The sequence below is a fragment of the Geotrypetes seraphini genome, chromosome 2 (assembly GCF_902459505.1).
Source record: "Geotrypetes seraphini chromosome 2, aGeoSer1.1, whole genome shotgun sequence".
Classification (NCBI taxonomy): Eukaryota; Metazoa; Chordata; class Amphibia; order Gymnophiona; family Dermophiidae; genus Geotrypetes; species Geotrypetes seraphini.
The window spans coordinates 86,813,235-86,836,238 of NC_047085.1; the positions used below are offsets into that span (position 1 = coordinate 86,813,235).

Genomic DNA, 23,004 nt, shown 5'->3' on the forward strand with positions numbered 1-23,004 from the left:
TTTGTGGAACATTAAAATCTTTCTGCAACTCTCCACTACTCCAACGACTGCTTGGACTGGCACATGTGCTACCTCAGAGAGAATTGACCCTTGGTCTGGTCTCCCTTGCCTACCACTATTTATTTATTTATTAGGGCTGCATTTTGATTAAAATTTTTAATCACACAAAGGTATGACAAAGCTAGTAGTCCATTGGGAGGAGGGGGAGGGGGGCAAAGGAGAAGAATGGAGGACCACACACTTCCTCTCCCTTCTTCCCACATTAGGTATCATACCTTTACTGGTGGGGATGCTGAAACCCTGCCAGTCAAAGATATTCATTCCCAAAGCTGCCGTCTTCCTCCATGTGAAGTCTGAGGTGTGGGTGCCTCCAGCCACTGATGCCGGTACTCCCCAAGCATGCTCAGTTCATGGACAAACTAAGTATACTTGGAGTGTGCAAGTCTCAATGGCTTAAGACATGCCACTGACGTCACCGCTCCTGAGGTAGTATGAGGAGGAAAGGAGATTTATTTGGCTACCCCACCAGTCAATTAACGTGTAATGCAGTTTGGGTGGGTCTGAGAGAGGGAGCCCATTATCTTCCTTTCTCCTAGCCCCAGATCCAACTTTTTTTCTCTCTTTCTTACTCTCTCCTCCTATCTCCAGGTACAACTCTCTCTCCTCCCATCCCCAGGTCCAACTCTCTTTCTCACTTTACCTCCTTCTCCCCACTCCCTATCCCCAGGTCCAAATCCATGTCTCTTTTTCTCCCTCCAACCCCCCAGGTCCAGTCCTAACATCTCTCTCTCCCTTCCTCCCTCTACCATCAGGCCCAGACTCTTTCTCTCTCTCTTCCTCCCTCTCCTAGGTTCAACTCTCCCTCCCCCTACCTCCAGGTCCAACTCGCTATCCCTTCCCCCTACTTCCAGGTTCAACTTATGTAAATTCTCTCTATCTCTCTCACCTACACCAAAGTCCAACTCTCTCTTTCCCTTCCTTCCCCAGCCCCTGGTCCAAGTATCAATTCACACCTGCACCCTTTACCTTTCCAAAGCCAATCTTAAACCCTCCAGACAGCATCAACCCTATTGAAAGGCTGCCTATAGTCTGCAGAGGGCCTTCCCTCTGACCCAGCCCACTCACTTCTCAGAACAGGAATTAAATCAAAAGGAGTCAGGCTATTTTATAGGGTAGGCCCAGTGAAGGCCACAGGCAGCCTTTCAATAGGGCTGCGACTGGCTGCAGGGCTAAAAATTGCCTTTAGATAGATAAAGGATGTGGGTGTGAGGGAGAAGAGGAATACAGCAGCAGTCATGTCCGGGAGGGGGAGGGGAAGGAGAGATGCCAGACCATGCTGGGAGAAGAAAGAGGAGGAAGGTAGGCAGGCAGAAGTGCTGCATGTGATTAATTGTTAATCATGATTACATTTTTCAATCATGATTAATAATGTGTTAATCACAATTAAAATACAGCCCTTATATGTATATATATATATATATATATATATATAAATATAAATAGAGACAGAGAGAGAAAGATTTCATATTTTTTTCTAAGGCATGCAGACAAGTACCATATTTGATACAGGCACAGATATTATATACTACAACTGAGTCTTCATTCATATTATACAGAACTAGGAGCCAACAGTTTACTAGGACATCTGTCATCTACAGCACACAACACCATCCGTAGCATTAATTTACATAATTCACTGACTCACTGTAATATCCTAGTCTGAGCTTCCAAAACTGTGGCATCACAACACTGGCATGTGATTCAGTTGTGTTTCAATTACTAACTATAGTTTTATAATCTGACCCTCATTATCCTATGTTTTCCAAGGCCTGAAATATTCAGTGGTGATAAAGTTGTCCTTCCAGTTGGAATAAGAGCTATGAGTCACCAAATCAGTGTTCCAATCACATATTCCCCTAGTGATACACCTTATGCCTTTCCAAGAAAAGATATACTGTAGAGAAGGGTGACCAAATTGATGGAGATAAAATCTAGAAAGATATTCATAAGTCTGGCGAAAGTGCAGGCGGAAGAACAAATGGCTAAAAATGTAAAAAAGGGAGATCAAAATTTTTTCAGATATATTTGTGAAAGGAGGAAGATGAAAATGGAATTGCTAAGATAAAAGATGCTGGGAACCGTTATATGGAGAGTGATGAGGAGAAAGCAAACGTGCTAAACAAATGTGCTAAACTTCTGTTCTTTGTTCATGAAAGAAAATCCTGGAGAAGGACCGAGATTGTCTAGCAAAGTAACACGAGAAAATGGAGTAGATTCTGCATCTTTCATGGAGGAGAGTGTTTATGAGAAACTTGAAAAACTGAAGATGGACAAAGCGATGGGACCGGATGGGATCCATCCCAGAATACTGAGGGAGCTCAGAGAGGTTCGGGTGGGTCATATTAAAGACTTGTTCAACAAATCTCTGGAGACGGGAGTGGTTCCTGGGGATTGGAGGAGAGCGGATGTAGTTCCTATTCACAAAAGTGGTCATAGGGATGAAGCGGGAAACTATAGGCTGGTGAGCCTCACTTCGGTTGTTGGAAAAATAATGAAAGTGTTGCTGAAAGAAAGGATAGTGTACTTCCTTGCATCTAATGGGTTACAGGATCCAAGGCAACATGGCTTTACAAAAGGTAAATCATGCCAAACGAACCTAATTGAATTTTTTGATTGGGTGACCGGAGAGCTGGATCGAGGACATATGCTAGATGTAATTTACTTAGATTTCAGCAAAGCCTTTGAAATGGTTCCTCATAGGAGGCTCTTGAACAAACTTGAAGGGCTGAAGTTAGGACCCAAAGTGGTAAACTGAGTTAGAAACTGGCTGTCGGACAGACGCCAGAGGGTGGTGGTTAATGGAAGGTGCTCGGAGGAAGGAAAGGTGAGTAGTAGAGTCCCTCAGGGTTTGGTACTGGGGCTGATCCTGTTCAATATGTTTGTGAGTAACAATGCTGAAGGATTAGATGTAAAAGTGTACCTTTTTGCAGATCATACCAAGATTTGTAACAGAGTAGACACCGAAGAGGGAGTGGAAAATATGAAAAAGGATCTGCAAAAGTTAGAATAGTATAATGCCTGGCAACTAAAATTCAATGCAAAGAAATGCAGAGTGCATTTGGGGATTAGTAATCGGAAGGAACCATATATGCTGAGAGCTGAGAAGCTGATATGCACGGACAGGGAGAGGGACTTTGGGAGTGATAGTGTCTGAAGATCTAAAGGCAAAAAAATAGTGTGACAATGATGCTAGGCTGTATAAAGAGAGGTGTAGCCAGTAGAAGGAAGAAGGTGTTGATGCCCCTGTACAGGTCATTGGTGAGGCCCCACTTGGAGTACTGTGTTCAGTTTTGGAGACCTTATCTGGCGAAGGACGTAAGAAGACTTGCTTCCTGGAACAACTGTCAAGGAACAACTTGTCAAGGAAAATACAAGAGGAAATGCAATTCTGGACTTTATTCTAAATGGACTGCGAGGACTGGCACAAGGTGTAGAAGTAGAAGGGACACTGGGAAACAGCGATCACAACAAGATCCGCTTTGACCTGGACGCAGGGGTGAAACATCGGTCCAGAACAATGGCCACGGCACTGAACTTCCGAAAAGGGAATTACGAAGGGATGAGACTCATGGTGGGGAAGAAGATTAAGAGGATAAGCACTGTAAAAATGCTAGAGCAAGCTTGGTCCCTTTTTAAGGACACAGTCACCGAGGCGCAAAATCTATATATATTGCATATCAACAAGCGATCCAAGAGGAAAAAGAACAAGGAACCGGCGTGGCTCACTCTAGAGGTGAAGGAAGCGATCAGAGACAAGAAAACTTTATTTAAAGAATGGAAAAGGTCAAGAACAGATGAAAACTGGAATAAGCACAAACAACATCAATGCAGGTGCCATAAGGCGGTAAAAGGAGCCAAAAGAGACTAATAGGAAAAAATAGCCAAGGAGGTGAAAAACTTCAAGCCGTTCTTTCGATATATTAAGGGGAAACAACCCGCAAAGGAAGCGATGGGACCATGGAATAAAGGGAGTGCTAAAGGAGGACAAAGCAATCGCCAACAAACTGAATACATTTGTTGTGTCTGTATTTACCGAAGAGGATATACATAGCATACTGGAACCCATCAGGCTATATGCTGGAAACGAAGATGGGAAACTGACAGGGTTGACGGTCAGTCTAGAAGAGGTATTCAGGCAGATCGATAGGTTTAAGAGCGATAAATCTCCGGGACCGGATGGCATCCATCCGAGGGTCATCAAGGGACTGTAGCTGAACTGCTTCAAATAATAGTCAATCTGTCGATCAAATTGGGAAAGATTCTGGAAGACTGGAAGGTGATGAATGTTACACTGATCTTCAAAAAAGGTTTGAGGGGAGATCCGGGAAACTACAGACTGGTGAGTCTGACCTTGGTACCAGGAAAGATGGTAGAGGCGCTGATAAAGGACCACATCACTGATCACCTTGACGGACATGGTCTGATGAGGACCAGTCAACACGGTTTCAGCAAAGGCAGATTTTGTTTGACGAAATTGCTGCACTTCTTCGAGGGAGTAAACAGGCAGATAGACAAGGGCAACCCGGTCGACATTGTATATCTGGATTTTCAGAAGGCATTCGACAGGGTTCCATATGAACAACTACTTCGGAAAATTGCGAGCCATGGAATCGAGGGTGAAATATTCACGTGGATTAAAAACTGGCTGGAGCATAGGAAACAAAGAGTGGGGTAACTGGACAATACTCAAACTGGAAGAGCATCACCAGTGGGGTGCCGCAGGGCTCGGTGCTTGGACCAGTGCTCTTCAACATCTTTATAAACGATCTGGACATTGGTATGACGAGTGAGGTGATTAAATTTGCAGACGATACGAAGTTATTCAGAGTAGTGAAGACACAGGGAAATTGCGAAGATCTGCAACTTATTAATGTAGAACAAAATCTTTTCCAGAGAAAGGAAAATGGTAAAACCAGAGGACATAATTAGAGGTTGAGGGGTGGTAGATTCAAGAGCAATGTTAGGAAATTCTACTTTACGGAGAGGGTGGTGGATGCCTGGAATGCGCTCCCAAGAGAGGTTCTAGAGTGCAGTCTAAGACTTACCATTATCCTATCCACTAATGTAGGTGACTTACAAAAATACACACTTTAACACTGTAACTGTATTTTATCAAAGAGAATAAAATAAAAAACTAAAATTTTAAAAGCAAACAATGGACAACTCATGACCAAATGCTCTCTTGTGCATATGGTGATGAAATATCTGCATTCTCTATACTAATAACTTCATTCCTAAGGTAGCCTAGAAGGGAAGGAATTGTGAAAGAGAGGATAATCTCATGGCAGAAAGGATTTTCTCTGGCAGCCAACAATAAAGCGCTGCTGGCCCAAAACACTTGTCCTCCTCTTCTTCACCAGCTTAAAATGATGCAACGTACTGATAGTTATTGTTTGGCTTCAGGATCTTGGTGCTAGCACCGATATTGTAGTTGGCTGGACAACAGGGCACCTGGGAAATTCCCAGATTATATGCAAAAAGAAAGTAACTACAAGGAAATTTTAACTTTTTATGATGTCTTCCAACTCTGCCACCATATAGTTATATAGTGTTATCCCAAACCTGGACAAAGAAGGTTGGATGGAGATTGGACTAGTTACCTGTCCCTGTAAAAACTAAACAAGACTTCACAAACAAACAAGACTGACTGCATTACCACTATGAGACCTGGCAGTGAGGAAAACATGTTGAATATCAAAAGATGACACTAGATTCCCTCCTATGAAGGGCCAAGGCAAAGTAAAAATGATGTCTTGGTGCAGAATTCAGTACACTCAACAAAGTCTATTGCCAAGATTGGATGAAGGAATGCAAACACATTAATGGGAACAACAAAATATGCACAATTAAGGAAATTAAATAGTATCACCTCAGCATCTTTGATATGTGAAAAAGATAGGCACATGTCATTGAGAAAACTACCAAAAAAACAACAACAATACACTTGTCAAGTGGAGGGAAAGATGGAGCACATATACAATGCATTGTAAACTTCATGTCACCAGCTGCAGAAAATACAACATAGAATGGAAACTAATTACTGAGAAGCTTACAGTAAAATATATAACTCAGCATGCTAAAATCACAATTATACAATGGTACATATCCACAAAAGCTACAAAGATATGAAGGCCAATTCCTACTACATACTTACAAGACACCATTAACCAAGTTCTGAAACAGCTCCTGACTCCACCCCTTACCTCCTCCTTCAGGCATTGTACTTTAAGGGCTCCTTTTACGAAGGTGCGCTAAGCGTTTTATCGCATGCACCGGATTAGCGCGCGCTAGCTGAAAATCTACCGCCTGCTCAAAAGGAGGCACTAGCGGCTAGCATGCGTGGCAATTTAGTGCACGCTATTCCACGCGTTAAGGCCCTAATGCACTTTCATAAAAGGAGCCCTAAATCTTTGGGGCAGACACCGTGCAGCGTCAATATGCAGGCCTGTCCCCGGAAATACAATGAAGGGCTCTGGGGCAGGCCTGCTCGTTAACGTTGGGCAGCAGTACAAAGTCAGGAACGAGTGGGAGGGAGGGCGGGCACCAACTAGCAACTGCCAATTTTGGGGGAGGCCATGGCCCCTGTGGCCTCCCCTGTTCCAATGCCTATGATGCCAGATCCTACAGGGAAGCTGATATACACACAACCAACATCCCAAATCATGTTAGAGTAGAGAAATCAAAGGATATTATCCAATACCTCTTCCCTGCCCCTTTCTTTTTTTAATTTTTTATCTCAATGTACTTTTATTCTCCCTCCCCCATTTCCCTTTTGTTTCGGTAAGTTCCTGAGTTTAGTCTATCCCCTAATTATTTTAATTTATCTGTTTCTAATGGCAATTAGTCCTGTTAACAGTCTATATATCCCTTGATAGGCGGTATATCAAGAGCTATATAAACTTGGAAACTTGGTACAGTAGTAAACTGAGGCATTCTGAATGTTCACATCAAACTAATTTGAAGCTTTTAGAAAATATTCAGACTGTGAAATATTCAGACAGATATTGAATATATGTGAAAACTGATCAAAGAGGGACTACATAATTTCTACATGAATACAAAAAGAGGAGCATTTTCCATATGATGTCCAAATCCAAGTTTGAATGTTTCGCGTAACATGCACAAAAATGCAGTAGCAAATAGGATCATGTTTGAAATAGAAAAAATTCTATTTTTTTGATTCAGAAATGGCCGTTTCTCAGATGTGCTTGTCCTCAGTGCATTTGTGTTTCTGGACCATTTTGAAAAAAAAAAAAAAAAAAAAAACTAACTAAAAATGCACGTCCAAAAGGAAAATACACAGACTTGCCATTGGGATGTAGGGAGCAGCCAGCATTTTAGTAGACTGGCCACAAAGACATCCCAACAGAGGAGTGAGACACCCTAGGGCAGGGGTCCCCAAAGTCCTTCCTTGAGGGCCGAATCCAGTCGGGTTTTCAGGGTTTCCCCAATGAATATGCATGAGATCTATGTGCATGCACTGCTTTCAATGCATATTCATTGGCGAAATCCTGAAAACCCGACTGGATTCAGCCCTCAAGGAGGGACTTTGGAGACCCCTGCCCTAGGGGGGTCACTGAATGAACTTCACATATAAAGGCACAGATATACATCTCACCATAAACTCTTTATAGTGTATGGTGAGCCCTCCAAAACCAACCAAACCTACTGGACCCAACTGTATAACACACCGATAGCCCTTATTTATTTACTGTATTTTTTGCACTATAAGATGCACCTCACCATAAGACGCACCGTAGATTTAGAGGAGATAAACAAGAAAAAAACAATTTTGAACCAAATTGTATACTAATATATACCCGGCACCTTTAAATTCCGTCCCAATCCCCACCCCCTCAAACATCACTTTTACATACCCCCCCCCCAGCACCTTTAAATTCTGTCCCAGCCCCCCGGCACCTTTAAATTCTGTCCCAGCCTTCCCATCAATCAACACTTTTACATACCCCCAGCACCTTTAAATTCCATCCCTTCCCCTCCCCCCCCCGGCAGTACCTTTAAATTTTGGTGGTCGCTGGATGGCTGCCTGCTTATTATGGCAGGGCTAGTGGCACACAAGCGCGCTAAGGCCTGGGCTTGTTACACTTCCTAATTGTGGTAGTCGCTGGTGCTTCATTGGATGGCTGCCTGCTGATTACCGGTATGTTGGTGTCAGCAGCGCAAAAGCGCACTGCTGCGTGAGCATGCCACTTCATGAATAGCTCCCTAAGGAAGTCCCTGATTGGCTCAGGTGCCTCAGGCCCCTCCCAAGGGAGGAGCCCAAGCCTTATTGACTGAGCCAATAAGGGCCTTATGCCCCTCCCCATGCACCTCAAAGGGCTAAATAAGTGTTTCCAGGCATCCCAATTTTGCATGGAGATGGTAAGGTTGGTCTTTGCATCAGTGCGTCCAGGGTAATTCCTGAACTCGCTCAATCTCAAGGAAGCATACCTGCACATTCCCATCTGGGAACTGAATCAGCAATTTATCCATTTTGTGGTACTCGGTCACCACTTCCAATTCAGAGTGATGTCATTTAGATTGACAACTGTCCCACAGATCTTTGCCAAGATAATTGTGGCAGTGGTGGCTTACCTTCAGAATCAGGGGATCTGAGTCCACCCTTATCTGGACAATTGACTGATTCATGCCTCCTTGTTTCAGAGAAACTGAGAAGGTGGCCCCACTGCTCTGTTCCTTAGGCTGGGTGATTAACATGGCCAAAAGCATCCTGGTACCATCTCACAGACTGGAATACCTGGACATGATTTTTGACACCAGGACAGAGAGAGTTTTCCTCACAAACCATAGATTCATCAAGCTGATACAGCAAATTCAGGCGCTATACTATCAGGCCAAGGCAAAAGCACGGGACTATGTGCAGGTGTTGAGGTCCATGATGGTATCTATGGAGATAGTGCCCTGTGCTCCGGTGCATCTATGCCTTTTGCTACAATCCCTGCTAAGCCACTGGTCTGCAGTGTTGCAAAATTATGAGACCCAAGTGTCCTAGACCCAGTTGGCTTGAAACAGTCTTCTGTGGTGGTTGCAATGGGACCATCCGCTGCGAGAGATGCCATTTCCCATGATGCAGTGGGAGGTAGTGATGACAAATGCCAGTCTTTCCAGTTGGGGGGCCCATTACAAGGGTCACTTGGCAAATGGGGCATGGCCAATGAAGGAAGCTGGTTGGGTGATGAACCTCCTAGAGCTGCAAGCAGGTCTTAAAACACTGTTTGCCTTTGCATCCCACCTGAAGAATCCTTCAGTGAGGGTGTTGTTGGACAATGGAACTGCGGTACCATACATCAACAAATGGGGGCAGAGGCCAGGATCCTAATGGACTGTGCAGAGGAACATCTCCTGATATTGCTAATGGCCCACACTCCAGAAGAACTAAATGAGGAGGCAGATTTTCTCAGCAGGCACTCAGATCTGGGAGAATGAGAATTGTCACCAGAGGCATTCCAGATCATGTCCAGGTTTGGTGGATACCAGTGATGGACTTGATATCAACCAGGAGAAAAACCAAAGTGGAGCATAATTTCAGTCAATGAAAAGAATTGGGCTCTCTGGGTATCGACACCCTTCTGCAAAAGTGGCTGAATTCGATCTTGCTATAAGTTTTTCCCCCTTGGCTGATGGTTGGCCATCTGTTGAAGAAAGTGGGATGATTCCAGAGCAGAGTGAATATAGTAGCTCCAGATTGGCTGAGAAGGCCTTGGTATGCAGACCTGGTGTGCATAATGATAGGGGAGCCTCTTTGGCTTCCACTGGGGCAGGGCCTTCTATGGCTGTGGCCGGTGTTCATAGAGCTTTTGAGTGGTCCAGATTAAGGCAGAAAGAGTATTCAGACTCTGTGATCACCGTCTTACTTCATGCAAGGAAGCAGTATATTTCAGCTACATATACCTGTGTTTGGAATACATTTGAGGGCTGGTACTTGGAGAGAGGGGTGAGGTCTTTCTCTGCTTCTATCATGCACATCAGACAAGGAGTCAAGTCTTCTGTTCTTGCTCATTTCTATGTACTAGTTTATAGAATGAATTACACATCAGTGAATGGTCATGCACTATCTATCAAATCTTTCGAAAAAAAAATAAATATGAGGATGTGCTGAAAAGTTCTCAACCCAACCAACTTCCTAAATTCTGAGCACTATTTTGCCAAAGTGTCAGTTTGCAAAATCATAATGCTATGTTTTCACATTATTTTGGATCATTGATTGAACCATGTCAACGAAAAGTGTGGAATTTTCAAGTGTTGAACTCCAAGCTGTCATGAAGTTCCTATTCCTGCAGAAGAAAACTCCAATGGAAATTTATGAATGTATAATGTAAACATTGAGTGACAAATGCCCATCATACTCCACAGTGAAGAAGTGGTGTGCAAACTTTCAATGTGGAGATTTCAAGACAGAAGATGCAGCAAGGTCTGGGAGGCCTCAAACGGTGTCAACTCCTGAAATTGTTGACCATGTCCATGAACTGATTTTGGCAGATCGGTGAATATTGGCTAAAACAATTACTGAGACACTTCAGATATCCATGGAACATGTTGAGTGTCCAATCCATGAGTAGCTGGGTATGCAAAAGCTATCAGCCAAGTGGAGTCCAAATGTCTGAATGCTGATGAGAAACAATATCAGGTGGACACTTCCAAATTGATTTTGCAGCATTTTCAGTGAGATGGTGCCAACTTTTTTATTTAGAAATATTTATCAATACAGCTACAATACTAGTTTATTCTAAAGCAGGGGTGTCCAACCTGCGGCCCAAGGGCCGCATACGCGCCGTGAAGTATTTTGTGCAGCCCTGGTCGAGGACGATGTAGTGTTTTCCTCTGCTGCCCCTGGGTGTTTACCGTCTTGCCGGCTCCCTCCTCTGTCTTGCTGCAGTAGCGGCCCCAGAAACATTTTTTTCAGCCAGTGCAGCCCAGGGAAGCCCAGGTTGCCCAGGTTGGACACCCCTGTTCTAAAGCAACAAAATAAAACCTTTTCTCTACCTTTTGTAAGCTCCAGTTTCTGCTTTCCTCATCTTCTCTTCACTCTCCATTCCACCCAGTGTCCGCCCTCTTTCGCTATTCCTTCCATTTTTCTCTGTCTCCGATCCCTTCCCATGCTCTGGTATCTCTCCCTTCTCCTTTCCTTCCTTCCTTCTCACCCTAACTCACCCCATGCTCTGGCATCTCCTTTCCCTCTCTACCTTCCTTCCTGATGGTTTGGCATCTCTGTTTCTTTCCCCCCTCCCCATGCCCTGGCATCTCTCTCCTTCCCTTCCTTCTCTCATTCCCTCCTGCATGCTTTGGTATCTTCTCTCTTTCCTTTCCCTCCCTCCTTTCTCCCTAGTCTGGCATTTCTGTCTCCTTCCCCCTCAATGGCCTGGCATCTCCTGGTTAGAGATGGATTATGGACATTCTTTTAAATTATGCACACATTTTTAGCTTATTCGCTGATGTGCGCACAAATTAGGCTCAGGCATTTAGCCCAGGGTTTCCTTGGCATAAATGGGTGCACCTAAAAGTTGTGCCGCATAACCGGCTCTAAGTGTGATTCTATATGCGTAACTTTTATAAAATTGCACTTAGCTTAGCTGATTTTTTAGGTGTAATATACAGAATCAAGCCCTCAATATATAATTAAACTTTGGAATCTGTTGCCAGTGAATGTGGTAAAAGTAGTTAGCTTAGCAGGGTTTAGAAAAGATTTGGGCTCATTTTGTAAAAGTCCATAAGCCAGTAGCTCTTAACCCTTTCAGGACCATAAGGATCGTAGGCCAATTTTTGTGGTTTTGACGACATTTTTATGGTAAAAAGGGCTTGCAGATGCCAAAAAATTGATTTTTTTTGTGAAATATCATTATTTTTATTTAAAAAATCACACTTCTGGCTTATGGACAGTGTGGCAAGTGAATCTTCTCGTCAATCTGGCAACGACGCTAATGAATGAATGTCGGAACCAGTTTGTTTACATAAAGGCAGTATCATATGGAATCCGTACATATCAAATTTAGAACTGTAGACTATCCCAATCAAAATTTATAGGATTTTAAAGTTATGGGACAAATATGTCCCTTGGTCCTGAAAGGGTTAAACCTGACCTGGGGGAACCCCAGCCATTCAGAAACCCGGACCCTCAGCCAGTTGAGTTTTTAAGATATCCCTAATGAATATGCATGAGTAATATTTGCCTATAAAGTAGGTAGTAGGCATGCAAATTTCCCTCATGCATATTCATTAGGGATATCTTAAAAACCAGGACAGATTTAAGAACCACTACATAAGCTATTATTAAGAGCAAGCAACATAGAGTTGTCCATGGGAAAAACAGGGGGATCTTAAATACACTCCACAGTATGTAATAGTCTGTCCCTGTGATTTGTTGATTGTGATAGAGAATGCAAGTCTCACTGGAATTTGCAATCTCTTAAACTGAAAAGGAAGATGTGTTGCAAGTTTCGTTTAAATCGGGCAAGCCGTTTTTGCGTTGGCAGCTTTTTACATTTTTTCCATTGACATAAATGGGTGAAATCTGAATTTCTGTTTGTAGCTCCGCCCATGTGTGCAGGTGGGCCGCGAGACCCCCAGAACATATCACCCCAGGTAGTGAGGGATCTGCATACCAAGTTTCGTTCAAATCGGGCAAGCTGTTTTTGCGTTGGCAGCTTTTTACATTTTTTCCATTGACATGAATGGGTGAAATCTGATTTTCTGTTTGTAGCTCCGCCCACATGTGCAGGTGGGCCGTGAGACCCCCAGAACATATCACCCCAGGTAGTGAGGGATCTGCATACCAAGTTTCGTTCAAATCGGGCAAGCCGTTTTTGCGTTGGCAGCTTTTTACATTTTTTCCATTGACATGAATGGTGAAATCTGATTTTCTGTTTGTAGCTCCGCCCACGGGTGCAGGTGGGCCGCGAGACCCCCAGAACATATCACCCCAGGTAGTGAGGGATCTGCATACCAAGTTTCGTTCAAATCGGGCAAGCTGTTTTTGCGTTGGCAGCTTTTTACATTTTTTCCATTGACATGAATGGGTTAAATCTGATTTTCTGTTTGTAGCTCCGCCCATGTGTGCAGGTGGGCCGCGAGACCCCCAGAACATATCACCCCAGGTAGTGAGGGATCTGCATACCAAATTTCGTTCAAATCGGGCAAGCCGTTTTTGCGTTGGCAGCTTTTTACATTTTTTCCATTGACATGAATGGGTAAAATCTGATTTTCTGTTTGTAGCTCCGCCCACGTGTGCAGGTGGGCCGCGAGAACCCTAGAACATATCACCCCAGGTAGTGAGGGATCTGCATACCAAGTTTCGTTCAAATCGGGCAAGCCGTTTTTGCGTTGGCAGCTTTTTACATTTTTTCCATTGACATGAATGGGTGAAATCTGATTTTCTGTTTGTAGCTCCGCCCACGTGTGCAGGTGGGCCGCGAGACCCCCAGAACTTATCACCCCAGGTAGTGAGGGATCTGCATACCAAGTTTCGTTGAAATCGGTCAAGCCGTTTTTGCGTGATCGCGGCACATACACACACACATACATACACACATACATACCTCCGATTTTATATATATATAGATAGATAGTGAGGGGCATGCAAGTTCTATAAGACTCTAGAGGATTTGTCTTTCTCTAGCTATTAAAAATACAATATTGAAGCGCCACCCTCCACTGTCAGCAGTATTGTTGGAGGACTGCTGCACACTCAGAGGGAACATTGATTCTGGACACATAAAGATTAGGCATGTTAATACCAGGTTGCATTAGCATTCTATAATGGCAATTGAGTTCCCAGGTGCCATTAAAAAATAGGCTCCTACCGCATGTCCTTAGGGTATCTTACTGGGGGTGCCCAATTGTAGAATAGACCCACCATTGAGACTTCTTTCCTTTAGCTCTGATATTGCATAAATATATTGTAAGTGCTTAACCACTTCCATAGTTATTCAAAGTTTTATTTATTTATTTTGCCAGCAATATTTCTTCCAAATTAAATCCTAACTTAAATTGTACAAATCTACTTTTTAAAACTGTGATGGGTTGATCTAATTTTAGCAAGTCTGTCTGGAGAAAAAAAAGGGAGGTCAGGATATGGAATTTGAGCATATGATCCTCTTAATGTTTAGTAAAGCTGCTGTTCAATGAGTTACAGTGGCACTGGGAGAGAAAATACAAATTCAAGCAACTGAATCCAAAATGATTTCCATAGGTTTTCACTTATAGGTCCCTATTTACAAAAATGTGCTCAGCTTTTGCAGTTATGTGTTACTTGCAAAGGCTAACCCCCTCTTAAACGAAACCGCACTAGCAGTTTTTAGCGCAGAGAGCCGCGCTGAATGGCCCGCGCTGCTCCCGAAGCTCATAGGAACTCAATGAGCATTGGGAGCAGCGCGTGCCATTCAGCGCGGCTCTCTGCGCTAAAAAATGCTAGCGCGGTTTCGTAGACGAGGGGGTAAGGCATGCTATGTGCAAAGCTTCAGCCATTACTAGTTAGGGTGCAGGTACTGCAGAAGAAAGTTTGCTATTTACTCCTGGCAGAATTCTGCACAACTGTACAACACAGAACGTCCACAGAATTGCACAGTTGCACAGAATTTCCCTTTTCCCATGCAGAAACTTAGATGGTGTCAGCTTCACTGGGTTGAGGTTAGAGAATGACACGGGGAGCGATCCCCGCAGGCAGCTGCGGCGTGGCTGCGGTTTGGCTGCGGGTTATGGAGACTCCAAAGCCAAATCGCCGCAGACACGGGGACAAAAGTTTTCACCGCCCGCAAAAACGGTGAAAAGATTTGTCCCCGCAGGCCAATGTACCCCCTTCAAGGAACCGCTATTTACCTGTGTTTCACCGTGTTCGTGACCGGGTGTTTGATGTCTCCGCCATGTTGTCTGTCTCCTCCAACTCTCGATCCAACTTGCACGTTGCCGCATTGACTCCGCCCCCCAATATACTGGCTCCTCATTTGTCAGATCAACCCTTCCTGCCAATAGAACCCGCCCCCCCCCCGACGATCGCCGGCAGGAAGGTGCTCAGCCCTTCATGCCGACAGAACCAGCCCTCCCCAACGATCGCGGCAGGAGGGTACCCATCCCCTCCTGCCTACCCCCACCGCCCCCCCGACGATCGCAGCAGGAGGATATCCAACCCCTCCTGCCAGCTCCCCAACAGCCCCCCTATGATCACTGGTAGGAGGGTGCCCAACCCCTCCTGCCGGCCCCCCCAACGGCCCCCTATATCGCCAATAGGAGGGTGCCCAACCCCTCCTGTTGGACCCCCCCCCAACGAACCCTCCCACCCCGGAACCCCCTTAGTCTTACTTTCCAAGTTGGACCGGACAGCTCCTCGCTCGTCTGGCCAGCAGGCCTGCCTCCGTCCAAATGAGGCGGGCCCGCCCCTCCCCTCCCCTGCCTAACCCACAGGATCCTAGGGCCTGATTGGCCCAAGCACCTGAGGCCCCTCCTATAGCGGGAGTGGCTTTAGGTGCCTAGACCAATCAGGCCCTAGGATCCTGTGGGTTGGGCAGGGTAGGGGCGGGCCCGCCTCATTTGGACGGAGGCAAGCCTGCTGGCCATACGTGTGAGGAGCCGTCCGGTCCAACTTGGAAAGTAAGACTAAGGGGGTCACGGGGTGGGAGGGTTCGTTGGGGGAGGGTCCAGCAGGAGGGGTTGGGTACCCTCCTATTGGCGATATAGGGGGCCGTTGGGGGGGCCGGCAGGAGGGGTTGGGCACCCTCCTACCAGTGATCATAGGGGGGCTGTTGGGGAGCTGGCAGGAGGGGTTGGATATCCTCCTGCTGCGATCGTCGGGGGGGCTCCAGCAGGAGGGGTTGGGTACCCTCCTGCCGGCGATCTTAGGGGAGGCCATTGGGAGGACCGGCAGGAGGGGTTGGGTACCCTTCTGCTGCGATTGTCGGGAGGGCCGTTGGGGGGGGTCTACAGGAGGGGTTGGCTGCCGTGATCGCTGGGGGAGGGGAGACTTGCAGCCGTAGCCGCGGTCACTATGCTAATCACGGCAGGGAGATCTTTGCCGCGATTAGGTACAGCGGCCGCGTCTACTTACCATGTAGGCTAACATTGTAAGCATTAAAAGTACATGTCGTGTTTGTTTTTGTATAGTTATTAACTAATATTTAACTAAGTTTTAAAGTTTTAAAGAATGTTTCCTTTATACGTAAATAAAGAAAAGTATTTAAAATCGTACCCGTTTGAGGCTTTTATATATGCAGCGGTGACGGTGACGGGGCGGTGAATGGGGTTGCAGTGGCGTTGACGGGGCGGTGAATGGGGTGGCAGTGGCGGTGACGGGGCGGTGAAGGGAATGGCGGTGACAGGGCGGTGCAGAGGATGGTGAGACGGGGACGGGGCGGTGACGGGGACCAATTTTTTCACCGTGTCATTCTCTAGTTGAGGTATCAACAGCGATTCCCACAGTCTTCCGCTAACCTGGAAGTCTCTCCATGGCAGAGGGGAGGCTTCTGTGTTTGCAGCAGGCAGCATGTGGGAATTGTTACTGATACCACAACTGATGAAGAAAGCCTTACTAGAGAAAAGAGACTACAGGGAAGGGGAGGAAGGAAAGATGCTGGCATGGGGAGGGGAGATTTTAAAGGAAGGAAAGTTGATGGCACAGAGGAGGAGAGGGGTGAGAGGAAGGAAAGTTGCTGGCATAGGGGGAGGGGAGGTTTGAGAAGAAGGAAAGTTGCTGGCACAAGGGGAGGGGTGAGAGGAAGGAAAGATGCTGGCATAGGAGGAGAGGAGGGTGAGAGGAAGGAAAGATGCTAGCACAGAGGGAAGGAATGAAGACATGCAAGGTGAGGGGAAAGGAGGAAATATTGCACATGATAATGGAGGAGAGGAAGGGCGAGATGGAGCATGGAGGGGGATAAAGAGGCTTGACCCAGGGCACAAGCTGAGGGGGGGGTGGAGAGATGGTGGATAGTGAGAAAGAAACAGAAATGTTAGATATGGCAGTAGAAAGGAAGGGAGAGAATAATACATGTGGGAGGAACACAAGGGAGGGAGAGAGAGAGTTGTTTGACATGGGAGTAGATGAGAGGGAGAGAGAGATACACAGGAGGTGGAGGGGGAGAAGGAGGGAGATGTTAGATCCAGGAGCAGAATGGAGTAATGAAGAGATGCCTGATAATGGGAATGAGGGAAGACAGTGGGAGAAATGCAGGACCATGGAGTACAGAAGGGAAGAGAGAAGAAAGAGGGATATATCAGGTTACAAGGGAAGGAAGGACAAGGGAGCAGATGCTAAGTGGAGGAAGGAAGACACTGAGAATGGTAGAACCCTGAGGAGGAGGAGAGGGTGGGAAGGAAATGGATGAGAGGATAGATATTATAGGGGGTAGAAATATGGTAATGGGTATTACATTGAAGGTGAAAGGGAATGGAGGGCTGAAGAAGGAATGAGATGTGGAATGAGAGAGAATATTGAAATTTGATAGGTAGCTGAAAAGTGAAAAAGAGGAGAAGGGTAAGAAAGAGGCACAAAAGAGCTATAAAGGAATGATCAATATAACAGAGGCAGGTGTACAGAGGGAGTAGACATGAGAAAGGAGAATGTATACCTTGAAAGAGAATTAGCAGACAACAGAAAACCAGAAAAGAGACACTGGAACTAACATGATAGAAAAATAAAACATCCAGACAACAAAAATAGAAGAGAAAACATTTATTTTAAATGTTTTAAATGGAATATGGATAATAATTAGCAAGCATATTGTTTAAATTTTGACAAATAAACTTACAGAATTTGCTAATTTTGTGTACAGAATTTTGAAATTTTTTGCACAGAGTTTAGAATTTTTTTGTGCAGAATTCTGCATGGAGTAGTTATTGTGCATTAACAGCAGAGCAGATGATACAGAATGCAATTATCCATAGCTAACTGCAATGCATTGTCTGCTACATTAGTTAAAGTACAATAAAAATCTCCATATTAACTGGAAGGCCCATCAGAACCATTCCACACCCATTACCATCAATTTCCAATTAGACTTTTAATAGAACAAATAGTTGTGGTGCTGCACTGTTAAGATTAAAAATTTAGTACAGTTTAGTAATAGAAGTTTTAATATTTTATTGTCTTCTTATATACAATAACAAATTCTCATTCTCTTTCTCTCTCTCTGCTTTTCTATTTGGAATCTAGCTAGGTACTTGGATCCTGGGTTGGCCACTGTTGGAAATTGGGCTTGATGGACCTTTGGTCTGTTCCAGTATGGCAGTTCTTATGTAAATCTGTCCAGTTGCTACACAGCATTACAATATAGCATAAATTTATGATAAAATGGTAAAAATGTACCACAATTTGACATTTTAATTGCACCTGCAGAATTCTAATAAATAAAATGACAGTAGCACACTTTTACACAGCAGGTGGCATCTGTTCATTGAAAGAAAAAAAAAACACTACACAAAATACTCTATGACATTATCAGCTGTGCAACAGTTTGTTCTATTATGATAGTACAATAGTTCATCCTTTAATAATATCCTTTGTACTGAACAACATTCAGTATCACACTTTTTCTCCAGGCTATACTTAAGACAATTCTTTTTATCTGCCTGAAAGTAAGAAAATTAAGCAAGCTCTTTTAAAGTGAAGAGTATGCATTATATCTTGTAAACTAGAGAACTATAAACATCTCAAAACAATTCCACCCCGTTTATGCACAATGACTTTTCTAGACAAAACAGTGAGAGTTTATCAGGTTTTTCCCTCACGCATGCCCCAGATGTTTTAGCAAACTATAAATGAAATAGAACAGGGGTAGGCAATTCGGTCCTCGAGAGCCACAAGCAGATCAGGTTTTCAGGATATCCATAATAAATATGCATGAGATAGATTTGCATCTCAAGGAGGCAGTGCATGCAAATCCAGATCATGCATATTAATTGAGGATATCCTGAAAGCCTGACCTGCCTGTGGCTCTCGAGGACCGGAATTCCTTACCCCTGAAATAGAACATTATTGCTGACTTGGTGTAATGATGTTAACATTTTAAAAGCGCACACTTTTACAAAGTAGCACAGCAATGGCATTAAAACCCATTAATTCTCAATGGGCTTCAATGTGATTACCGCGGGCTGCTGCGGTATTCAGCTTTGTAAATGGGGACCATGGTAATGTACCTGAATACAATAACAATGTGGATAAATTATGTTTTATTAACTAGCAGAGGTGAATCGCGCAATTTCAAAAGCTATTCCTCCAAGAAGTGTAAGAGAAAAGAAGAACATGAAATCTAAAAAAAAAAAAAGCTACTCAGGCACCTACACTGAATGACTTGGGAACAGCCACTTAAATGGGAATATGAGGTTAATCAAGCAGATTGAAATGGTCAGGATCAGATATGAAAGAATTTGAATCCCCAAAATAGTCTGGTTTCCACTGGCTGAGAGGCTGAGCATAAAGGGAGACTCTAGCTTGGATAGTTAGCCATAAGAAAAATGGTCATTAGAAACTCTGTGAGTTATAGTTTACCAGCTCTGGGCTTTTGTTTGGTGTACCGTCAACAACACAGAGCAATAAAGCATGTTTGATATCTTTACATTCTGTGTAACAAAAAGAGCAGTGACCTTTCTTCTAAGTACCACATGGAATATACTAGAATATATTTTATTTAGACAGTGCAGCATATTATATCAAGTAACCCACAGGGAGATCATCAAAAATGTTGTTCCAAGATCCACATTTCACATTTAATATAATACAATGCTATAAAAACGCTCAACATAATATGCAAGAATGTGTAAGATTGTAGAAACCATAAATTTACTCAGTTGTGCAATCAGAGCATTCAAGATAAATGCATCATGCCAACTGAAAGCAAAATATACAATTATTTCTTATTGTGGAAACATGACAATGATGTTTATTAAGAGTACCTGGGTGCTGAAAAGTTCTCAGCCCATCCAACCAACTTCCTAAATTCTGAGCATTATTTTTGCCACTGTAGCTGAAAAGAGTGTTATCTTATTTCAATATATGCCAATCTGCAAAACCAAAATTCTCTGGGTTGACATTGTTTCAGATCAGTGATTGAACCATTCTCTTCTCAGTTGGGCTGAAAACTTTTCAGCACCCCCCCCCCTCATACCTAGGTGGAAGTAGAAATCTGTGCAGCAACCTGAAATGTCGATTTGATGCTCTTTCTGACAACTGGTGAGTGTTTCCAATGTTTCACAATGTTGCCTCCCAAACATTTAAACATACTAGTTTGGAGGACCTCAGCCTAAAATAGGTAAATAAACTATTTTTTTTTTTAAATGTAAAGCACAACCATAAAGTAATACTAAAGTATCTAGTTTGGCAGCACATCATCTTAATAACTGACTGTCAAGGAGTAAGAAGCAGCCTTGGAAGAACATATAATTAAATTTATCCAGTTGTATTACTGTACATCAGAAGAGAATTAGCAATCTGTAACTGCAACCAGCAACAATCCACAGCATCTACTGTATAATCATACCAGGCAAAGGTAAACTTTCCATTCTCTAAATGAAATCCCAAATATTAACCAAGCACAGTATGGTTTTCAATAAATAGTCTCTCTCTGATTTAGCTGAGCCAACAGACAAGTGTGTACACCTGTCCACATCCAAGCAAAGAGGCTGGCTTTTGCATCCTGCTCTGTAGGGTGCAACATCTCTCAGCATCCCACTGTACAGACTACTGAGCAGTAGGAACATTTCTGACCTGGCTTCTTGCAAGCTGTTTAAAGGAATAGAGGCTAGTGGGGACCATCCTAACTGCCTCTAACACGAAACCTAGACAGATGCAAACTCCTTTTGAATTGGTATGGCAGGAAAACTGAACACATTTTGGTTTGATAGTATAACCACTTTAAAAGTGCTAAGGAGAACTTAAATGCATCTTTACAAAAATGGAAATGAAATAAAAGAAACAAAAACTTCACTTCAGCATAGTTGTGAAAATCAACATGTACAACAGAATCTATTTTTACAAGTAAAAATGATATAACAAGTATCTTTCTACACTATCAAACGTTTGTGTCCAGTCTATTCAGTCTGAACCCTTTTATTCATCTTCATTTGTCTAGATAAATTATCAATGGGAGACTGGCTGTCACTCATTTTTCCCTACCATAAAATGGCTTTTTTTTAAAAAAAGATTAGGATGCTCTTGCAGATTCTGTTCAGGAACAAGTGTCACTAATCCATAGTTTCTTGCTGTGACCCTCAAGGCAAGTAACTGCCATACTATTCCATTCTGGACAATGACAGTAAATGACTAATACTAAGGACAGGGAAAAATGACAGAATTACGTAGATACCTGCTCAAGCTCAAAGAGATTCCCATCCAGATTTGTTTATGTTCATACATGGGCTGTTCACATAGGGCCAGGTAATGACATCACCGGGGGAATTGCAATCATTAAAAAAATATTCTTAAATGTGTCTTTGGCGCCAGATCCCAAATGATCAAAGTGCTATTTACTCTGATTCGGATCTGAAGAGTCCACAGATTCCGCACTTTATAAGTCTCTCTGGACGTGTAAACTACACCTCGCCCTTTGCCGGATCGGGGTTTTTGTTTTTTTTAATACCATATCCGTTTCCTCCAAAACCGTATCAGATGTACAACAAGACATCTCGAGCTTTTAACGCCAAGCCCCCATCCCCAAAATACCCTCTTGCACAGCCTAGTGGTATTCGTCCCCATTTTCGCCCCGCGACCTTAGTATATTCTCGCCCAACCAGGCGATAAAGAAGTCTAGGAGCGAGTCATTCTTCCCTTCGTTTTGTTTGCAAGATCGAGTTTCTGTAAATGTAAATGTCTATCTTCGTGTCATGTAACTGCAAACAGTGGAAACGCCTACAAGGAGATGAAGTACCTGCTCTGGGAGCTGCTCGGCTGTTCATCTTGCGTTGACAAGGAAACCAAACCGCACTTCCTTTTCCAGAGAAACCTTCCACTGCCATCATTTGAAATGCACATATCGGATTTTTTTTTTTTTTTTTTAATTATTAGAAAATAATGTCGAGTAGTTAAAAAAAAGTAAAATGTGCAAAAGTTAAGGCAAATTTTAAGGGAGGGGAAAGAAAAAAAAATTACCAAGAATTTTAAAATGATCACAGTAATAAGCTGCAATAAAAGTTTCACGTTATAACGGATTTCAAAAACAGCAGAAAAACAGTGGTTGTTGCACTTTGGCTCAAAAAAGGAAAGAAAAACAAAAGTAACGTCTTGCTCAGTGATTTGCACTAGCTCTGCAAGACCACAAACTCTTGTAAACACTGCTGCTGTAAAATGCATTGCAAAGCCCACTTCTACAAAAATAAACACCAGAAAAAGGTATAGAAAAAGCGTTAGAAACATGCCTCTCAATAAAACCAGTTGCATATTTTCGTTGGACTGCAAGTATTTCCCAGTGACTGCCGCCACTGACTCACAGACACAGCATCTTTACACAGTACCATCGCATGCTATAAAAACTTGTATTCAGAAAAAAAAAAAAAAGCTAAAAACCATGCTTCAGCTCCCATTTTTAAATAATAATGAAAGAAGAAAAAATAATTAAAAAAAGACAAAAAAAAGTACAAGAATGCCACTGAAAAGGTACTCACCGAGCGGGAGTAAAATGTTGGAATAAAAATGAGATTTAGTGTAAAATACAGTATGGCGGTGGAAGAAGGAATGAAGCGCTTTTCTCGCAGTCTCTGCCTCGGGCACTAACACGTGACTCGGGGCCAAGCCGACTCGCATGCAGCGCAAAGAAGGAGGGGAAGGGGGAAGCCCAGCGGAGCCCAACTCCAGTCACCGGCGCCCAGACCGGCGCCCGCAGCACGCGCGGCCGGACGAGCAGGTGCAGCGGCTCTCAGCGGCGCGCGGGCCCGTCACTCAGTGCTGGGCGCGCGCCACATCAGGCGCCGGCGCCGGCAGCGGGGGAGGCGGGTCCTTGCGGGCGTGTGCGC

The 23,004-nt window shown here is 43.8% G+C and overlaps 1 protein-coding gene across 1 annotated transcript in view; it reads right to left on the reverse strand.

The window, feature by feature from the left end:
* Positions 1–22,746, reverse strand: part of RALYL (RALY RNA binding protein like) — a 796,461-nt gene extending 773,715 nt beyond the window's left edge. The window contains exon 1 of the mRNA XM_033929436.1: positions 22,657–22,746. The gene's annotated coding sequence lies outside the window, so the exon portion shown is untranslated. The remainder of the gene's footprint in view (positions 1–22,656) is intronic.
* Between the last annotated feature and the right edge of the window lie 258 nt (positions 22,747–23,004).